Here is an 8,408-nt window from a genome sequence, read left to right as displayed (position 1 = left end):
ACTCACCCCTCCAAATCACTGAATTCAGGTGTTCCAGTCACTTCCATGGCCACAGGTTTATAAAGCCGAGCCCCTAGGCCTGCAGACTGCTTCTACAGACCGTGAAAGAATGGGTCGCTCTCAGGAGCTCAGTGAATTCCAGCGTGGTACCGTGATCGGACGCCACCTGTGCAACAAGTCCAGTCGTGAAATTTCCTCACTACTAAATATTCCACAGTCAACTGTCAGTGGGATTATAACAAAGTGGAAGCGATTGGGAACGACAGCAACTCAGCCACGAAGTGGTCGGCCATGTAAAATGACAGAGCGGGGTCAGCGGATGCTGAGGGGCATAGTGCGCAGAGGTCACCAACTTTCTGCAGTCAATCACTACAGACCTCCAAAGTTCATGTGACCTTCAGATCAGCTCAAGAACAGCGTAGGGAGCTTCATGGAATGGGTTTCCATGGCCGAGCAGCTGCATCCAAGCCTTACACCACCAAGCGCAATGCAAAGCGTGGAATGCAGTGGTGTAAAGCGCCGCCACTGGACTCTAGAGCAGTGGAGACGTGTTCTCTGGAGTGACAAATCCGCTTCTCCATCTGCCAATTCGATGGACGAGTCTGGGTTTGGCGGTTACCAGGAGACGGTACTTGTCTGACTGCATTGTGCCAAGTGTAAAGTTTGGTGGAGGGGGGATCATGGTGTGGGGTTGTTTTGCAGGAGTTGGGCTCGGCCCCTTAGTTCCAATGAAAGGAACTCTTAAAGCTTCAGCACCAAGAGATTTTGGACAATTTCATCCTCCCAACTTTGTGGGAACAGTTTAGGGACGGCCCCTTCCTGTTCCAACATGACTGCACACCAGTGTACAAAGCAGGTCCATAAAGATATGGATGAGCGAGTTTGGTGTGGAAGAACTTGACTGGCCTGCACAGAGTCCTGACCTCAACCCGATACAAATACCTTTGGGATGAATTAGAGCAGAGACTGTGAGCCAGGCCTTCTCGTCCAACATCAGTGTCTGACCTCACAAATGCGCTTCTGGAAGAACGGTCAAAAATTCACATAAACACACTCCTAACCCTTGTGGAAAGCCTTACCAGAAGAGTTGAAGCTGTTATAGCTGCAAAGGGTGGGCCGACATCATATTAAACTCTATTTTAAGGGTTAAGGATTAAGAATGGGATCTGACTCAACTTCATATGCATGTGAAGCCAGACAAGCGAATACTTTTGGCAATAAAGTGTAGGTCCACTTAGCCCATCATGTGTAATTTTAGAAGTCAGTGAAACCAATTGTTCAGCAGTCACGGTCACCACACTGTATGTTACGTGGGACAATTAATATTCCTAAAAAATTGGTACCAACATATATTTCCTTCACAGATGCTAATATAAGCTGAGTATGTTCCATTCAAGAGGCGGGTTAACTGCATGTTACAGTGCCATTAAGCTCTTTTGTCCAACGGGCTCACACAGCATCACATTGTCGGTTTGAAGGAAATATTATGACCATCATCACCATCTTAAACCGCTTGGGTGCAGATGGGATCATAGTAGCAGTAGGGAAAGCAGAGAAATCCAGACGACCTTGTCCCCCACAACTTCTCCAAGCTCATTCTGGCGGACCGTGAGCATCTTCCAGGCCTACTTGGAGAAATAATCCCTCCAGCGGGTCCTAGGACGACCTCAGGGTTTCATCCCAGTAGGCTGTATCTGGTAAACCTTCAACGGGAGGCGACCAGTGGACATCTGATCTTAATTGGTTCCTCTCAATCTGTAGGAGTAGTGGCTCTTCTCTGCTTGTTCCAGCTCACGTTTAGTCCCTCCACTCACAAAACAGCTTGGCTAATCGACTTTCCAAGGCATGCTAGCCAAACTGATATTATTAGTATAATAGTTTTAATTTTCCGACAATGTTTGGGAACGCTTTTAGGAATATCATGGATCGAGTTAAATAGATCTCTAGAAAATATTCTGGTTATCACACACTTTACAGCATTAAATCTACCTTTATTTGATTAATGGTGGGTATCATCTCACACATGGGGGAAAAAAAAAAAAAAATATATATATATATATATATATATATATATATATATATATATAGTAACATCCATATAGTGATAAACAATGGTACTTACCATTGAAAGGACTTCTGCTAGATCTATACACCAATTGGGTGTATAGTTCTAAGAAGGAGGCTAGGAACTTCCTTCCTTCTGTACACAGAAACGCTCAAAGACAAACACAATAATGTGTTAAATGCTACTGTTCAAACACACACATCCACTTTCCGGAGTACTCACAGTAAAACAAACACCCCCACACTCACTCTCGCACACCACTGAGCCAATTCACAATAGCTGCCGGCTAATAACAGCACTTGTGGCTGGTAATCAGTTAGTTTTGCCTGCCTGGCTCCACTGTGACACCTCCATTACTCTAAATCACCTCCTGACTGGGCTAACACCAGGGCTGAAGGTCTGACCTCACATCAATTCAGTTCAGCTCCTGATTTTTAGGAAACGCTTCAGTTACATTTGGAACAATTCAGAATTACTTTTACAGATATATAATATATAATATACCGAATACTCAAATGTGATGTAATGTGACTGCAGTTAGGCTGAAATGCAATGCAGTATAGACCATAAGCCAGTACACCAAGAAGGCTACTGGCTAAATTTTGATTACAATATTCTAAATGTATTCAGTAGTGTTTCTTGTTCCAATACATACAAAGTAGCATAATCAGAATGCATAACATATACATTTAGCATACAGCACTCTTCTTCATTGTTAGTGATTGGCTGTAATGTATTCCTTTCAAACAAAAAGCCTCTTCTTTATTTTAAATACAAAGTTCTAGCTACATCCTGTTTTGGTTGCCAACGACTGCCAACTGCCAAATGTGTGACTGTGTAATGATGCAATAAATTATTATCTACTTACAGGCATATGTTAGAAAAAAGGTTATAAATATATTACTGATTTTTTTTTATCTTTTCCATCAAGTGTTTTCAATTTAGCATCAGGTTTTCAGATATCAGACTATTCAATTCACTCATCTCTCAAAAGAGCTAAGCAAAGCACAGTTGGTTTCTCAGTCTATTCATGCTGTAGCAGAGCTGAGAAACACAGATTAATAACCGATCACATTGATTTATCAGTCTACTCAGGCTTTAGCAGAGCTCAGTAACACTGAGATTAATAACTGATCACATTGATTTATCAGTCTACTCAGACTTTAGCAGAGCTCAGTAACACTGAGATTAATAACTGATCACATTGATTTATCAGTCTACTCAGGCTTTAGCAGAGCTCAGTAACACTGAGATTAATGACTGATCACATTGATTTATCAGTCTACTCAGGCTTTAGCAGAGCTCAGTAACGCTGAGATTAATAACAGATCACATTGATTTATCAGTCTACTCAGGCTTTAGCAGAGCTCAGTAACACTGAGATTAATAACTGATCACATTGATTGATCAGTCTACTCAGGCTTTAGCAGAGCTCAGTAACACTGAGATTAATAACTGATCACATTGATTTATCAGTCTACTCAGGCTTTAGCAGAGCTCAGTAACACTGAGATTAATAACTGATCATCACATTGATTTATCAGTCTACTCAGGCTTTAGCAGAGCTCAGTAACACTGAGATTAATAACTGATCACATTGATTTATCAGTCTACTCAGGCTTTAGCAGAGCTCAGTAACACTGAGATTAATAACCGATCACATTGATTTATCAGTCTACTCAGGCTTTAGCAGAGCTCAGTAACACTGAGATTAATAACTGATCAAATTGATTTATCAGTCTACTCAGGCTTTAGCAGAGCTCAGTAACACTGAGATTAATAACTGATTACATTGATTTATCAGTCTACTCAGGCTTTAGCAGAGCTCAGTAACACTGAGATTAATAACTGATCACGTTGATTTATCAGTCTACTCAGACTTTAGCAGAGCTCAGTAACACTGAGATTAATAACCGATCACATTGATTTATCAGTCTACTCAGGCTTTAGCAGAGCTCAGTAACACTGAGATTAATAACCGATCACATTGATTTATCAGTCTACTCAGGCTTTAGCAGACCTCAGTAACACTGAGATTAATAACCGATCACATTGATTTATCAGTCTACTCAGGCTTTAGCAGAGCTCAGTAACACTGAGATTAATAACTGATCACATTGATTGATCAGTCTACTCAGGCTTTAGCAGAGCTCAGTAACACTGAGATTAATAACTGATCACATTGATTTATCAGTCTACTCAGGCTTTAGCAGAGCTCAGTAACACTGAGATTAATAACTGATCACATTGATTTATCAGTCTACTCAGGCTTTAGCAGAGCTCAGTAACGCTGAGATTAATAACTGATCACATTGATTGATCAGTCTACTCAGACTTTAGCAGAGCTCAGTAACACTGAGATTAATAACCGATCACATTGATTTATCAGTCTACTCAGGCTTTAGCAGAGCTCAGTAACACTGAGATTAATAACTGATCACATTGATTTATCAGTCTACTCAGGCTTTAGCAGAGCTCAGTAACGCTGAGATTAATAACCGATCACATTGATTTATCAGTCTACTCAGGCTTTAGCAGAGCTCAGTAACGCTGAGATTAATAACTGATCACATTGATTTATCAGTCTACTCAGGCTTTAGCAGAGCTCAGTAACACTGAGATTAATAACCGATCACATTGATTTATCAGTCTACTCAGGCTTTAGCAGAGCTCAGTAACACTGAGATTAATAACCGATCACATTGATTTATCAGTCTACTCAGGCTTTAGCAGAGCTCAGTAACACTGAGATTAATAACCGATCACATTGATTTATCAGTCTACTCAGACTTTAGCAGAGCTCAGTAACGCTGAGATTAATAACAGATCACATTGATGTATCAGTCTACTCAGACTTTAGCAGAGCTCAGTAACACTGAGATTAATAACAGATCACATTGATGTATCAGTCTACTCAGGCTTTAGCAGAGCTCAGTAACACTGAGATTAATAACCGATCACATTGATTTATCAGTCTACTCAGACTTTAGCAGAGCTCAGTAACGCTGAGATTAATAACTGATCACATTGATTTATCAGTCTACTCAGGCTTTAGCAGAGCTCAGTAACACTGAGATTAATAACTGATCACATTGATTTATCAGTCTACTCAGACTTTAGCAATGCTCAGTAACACTGAGATTAATAACAGATCACATTGATGTATCAGTCTACTCAGGCTTTAGCAGAGCTCAGTAACGCTGAGATTAATAACAGATCACATTGATTTATCAGTCTACTCAGGCTTTAGCAGAGCTCAGTAACGCTGAGATTAATAACTGATCACATTGATTTATCAGTCTACTCAGGCTTTAGCAGAGCTCAGTAACAATGAGATTAATAACTGATCACATTGATTTATCAGTCTACTCAGGCTTTAACAGAGCTCAGTAACACTGAGATTAATAACTGATCACATTGATTTATCAGTCTACTCAGGCTTTAGCAGAGCTCAGTAACACTGAGATTAATAACAGATCACATTGATGTATCAGTCTACTCAGGCTTTAGCAGAGCTCAGTAACACTGAGATTAATAACTGATCACATTGATGTATCAGTCTACTCAGGCTTTAACAGAGCTCAGTAACGCTGAGATTAATAACTGATCACATTGATTTATCAGTCTACTCAGGCTTTAGCAGAGCTCAGTAACACTGAGATTAATAACTGATCACATTGATTTATCAGTCTACTCAGGCTTTAGCAGAGCTCAGTAACACTGAGATTAATAACAGATCACATTGATGTATCAGTCTACTCAGGCTTTAGCAGAGCTCAGTAACACTGAGATTAATAACTGATCACATTGATTTATCAGTCTACTCAGGCTTTAGCAGAGCTCAGTAACGCTGAGATTAATAACTGATCACGTTGATGTATCAGTCTACTCAGGCTTTAGCAGAGCTCAGTAACGCTGAGATTAATAACTGATCACATTGATTTATCAGTCTACTCAGGCTTTAGCAGAGCTCAGTAACAATGAGATTAATAACTGATCACATTGATTTATCAGTCTACTCAGGCTTTAACAGAGCTCAGTAACACTGAGATTAATAACTGATCACATTGATTTATCAGTCTACTCAGGCTTTAGCAGAGCTCAGTAACACTGAGATTAATAACTGATCACATTGATTTATCAGTCTACTCAGGCTTTAGCAGAGCTCAGTAACACTGAGATTAATAACTGATCACATTGATTTATCAGTCTACTCAGTCTTTAGCAGAGCTCAGTAACGCTGAGATTAATAACTGATCACATTGATTTATCAGTCTACTCAGGCTTTAGCAGAGCTCAGTAACGCTGAGATTAATAACTGATCACATTGATTTATCAGTCTACTCAGACTTTAGCAGAGCTCAGTAACACTGAGATTAATAACCGATCACATTGATTTATCAGTCTACTCAGGCTTTAGCAGAGCTCAGTAACAATGAGATTAATAACTGATCACATTGATGTATCAGTCTACTCAGGCTTTAGCAGAGCTCAGTAACGCTGAGATTAATAACTGATCACATTGATTTATCAGTCTACTCAGGCTTTAGCAGAGCTCAGTAACAATGAGATTAATAACTGATCACATTGATTTATCAGTCTACTCAGGCTTTAACAGAGCTCAGTAACACTGAGATTAATAACAGATCACATTGATGTATCAGTCTACTCAGGCTTTAGCAGAGCTCAGTAACACTGAGATTAATAACTGATCATCACATTGATTTATCAGTCTACTCAGGCTTTAGCAGAGCTCAGTAACACTGAGATTAATAACTGATCACATTGATTTATCAGTCTACTCAGGCTTTAGCAGAGCTCAGTAACACTGAGATTAATAACCGATCACATTGATTTATCAGTCTACTCAGGCTTTAGCTGAGCTCAGTAACACTGAGATTAATAACCGATCACATTGATTTATCAGTCTACTCAGGCTTTAGCAGAGCTCAGTAACACTGAGATTATTAACTGATCATCACATTGATTTATCAGTCTACTCAGGCTTTAGCAGAGCTCAGTAACACTGAGATTAATAACTGATCACATTGATTTATCAGTCTACTCAGGCTTTAGCAGAGCTCAGTAACACTGAGATTAATAACTGATCACATTGATTTATCAGTCTACTCAGGTTTTAGCAGAGCTCAGTAACACAGATTAATAACTGATCATCACATTGATTTATCAGTCTACTCAGGCTTTAGCAGAGCTCAGTAACACTGAGATTAATAACCGATCACATTGATTTATCAGTCTACTCAGGCTTTAGCAGAGTAACACTGACGAATACATATAATAAAAACTGTTCTCTTACTGCCTCAAAATACAAAAATGACTGTCGAGATTCATGTTCCAAATTCTCAGGTTCCATTAAATTACATCCCAACCTCATTTGTACATTAAACATCATCTTACATCCTTAAAAATAATGTGGGTTTTTTTTTATTCATATCTGCAGTTCTAGGAAACCCCTTTAATTTGTGAAGGCTTTTATTTCCAACATATGAAGGCAGATTTGCGAATCTTTGGTGACATTGCAAACTTCATTTTGAAGTTAAAAATGACTTTAATTTCATTTCAAACTTTTCACCAAAGTTTGTCTGAGTTTCATTGTGAAAGCACAGAGCACTGTGAAGTTTTTATATTATAATAGATCATCTGCTCTGAATGACCAAACACACTGACTGTGTGCTCTTTAACACCTGAGACAAGCTCATCTTTTTCTGGGGCCCACTTGGCTGCCATTCTTCTTGCTCGGAAAAGGAAGAGTTTTTAAACACGTATGTATTTTCAGTGGAAAAGCACATGTAAATGCTAGACATGCCCCATTATTCTTAATATGATGATGGAAATATGAAGTAAAAGGAGTAGTTTCAGAAAAACAATGTTTTTAACTGACAATTTCCTTAAACCTGCACTAACAAACTGCAGGTTGAACTGAATTAATAATCTGAAAATTTTCTCTTCTAAACTATTATTATAAAAGCTCATATTGAAAATCTTTGGATCTGTAATCCCTGCTTTACTAATGCTATGTATTACTTTATTACAGAGCTTGAAGAAGCGCTCTATTGTTATCTCTCATACTTCTTATTCTTCTTCCACACTTTTCTGCAATTAATACAACCTGAAGCGTTTAATGTACAGACTCTGTTCAAACTACGTTTCGAAGGTCTCGTCGCTGTGACTTGTGCTCTGTATGTTTGGAGTCGATCGGATTGGTAGTTTTTAATAAAATTAAGTTTAAAAATTAAAAACCTCCCATAAGAATGAACGGCAGAATGTTCAGAACTTCAAATTCTTGCTGACATCGATGACGTCACAGCAGGCCACCCAGTCT

This window comes from Pygocentrus nattereri, chromosome 14, assembly GCF_015220715.1.
Source record: "Pygocentrus nattereri isolate fPygNat1 chromosome 14, fPygNat1.pri, whole genome shotgun sequence".
Classification (NCBI taxonomy): Eukaryota; Metazoa; Chordata; class Actinopteri; order Characiformes; family Serrasalmidae; genus Pygocentrus; species Pygocentrus nattereri.
Note: the sequence above shows the minus strand (reverse complement) of the source record.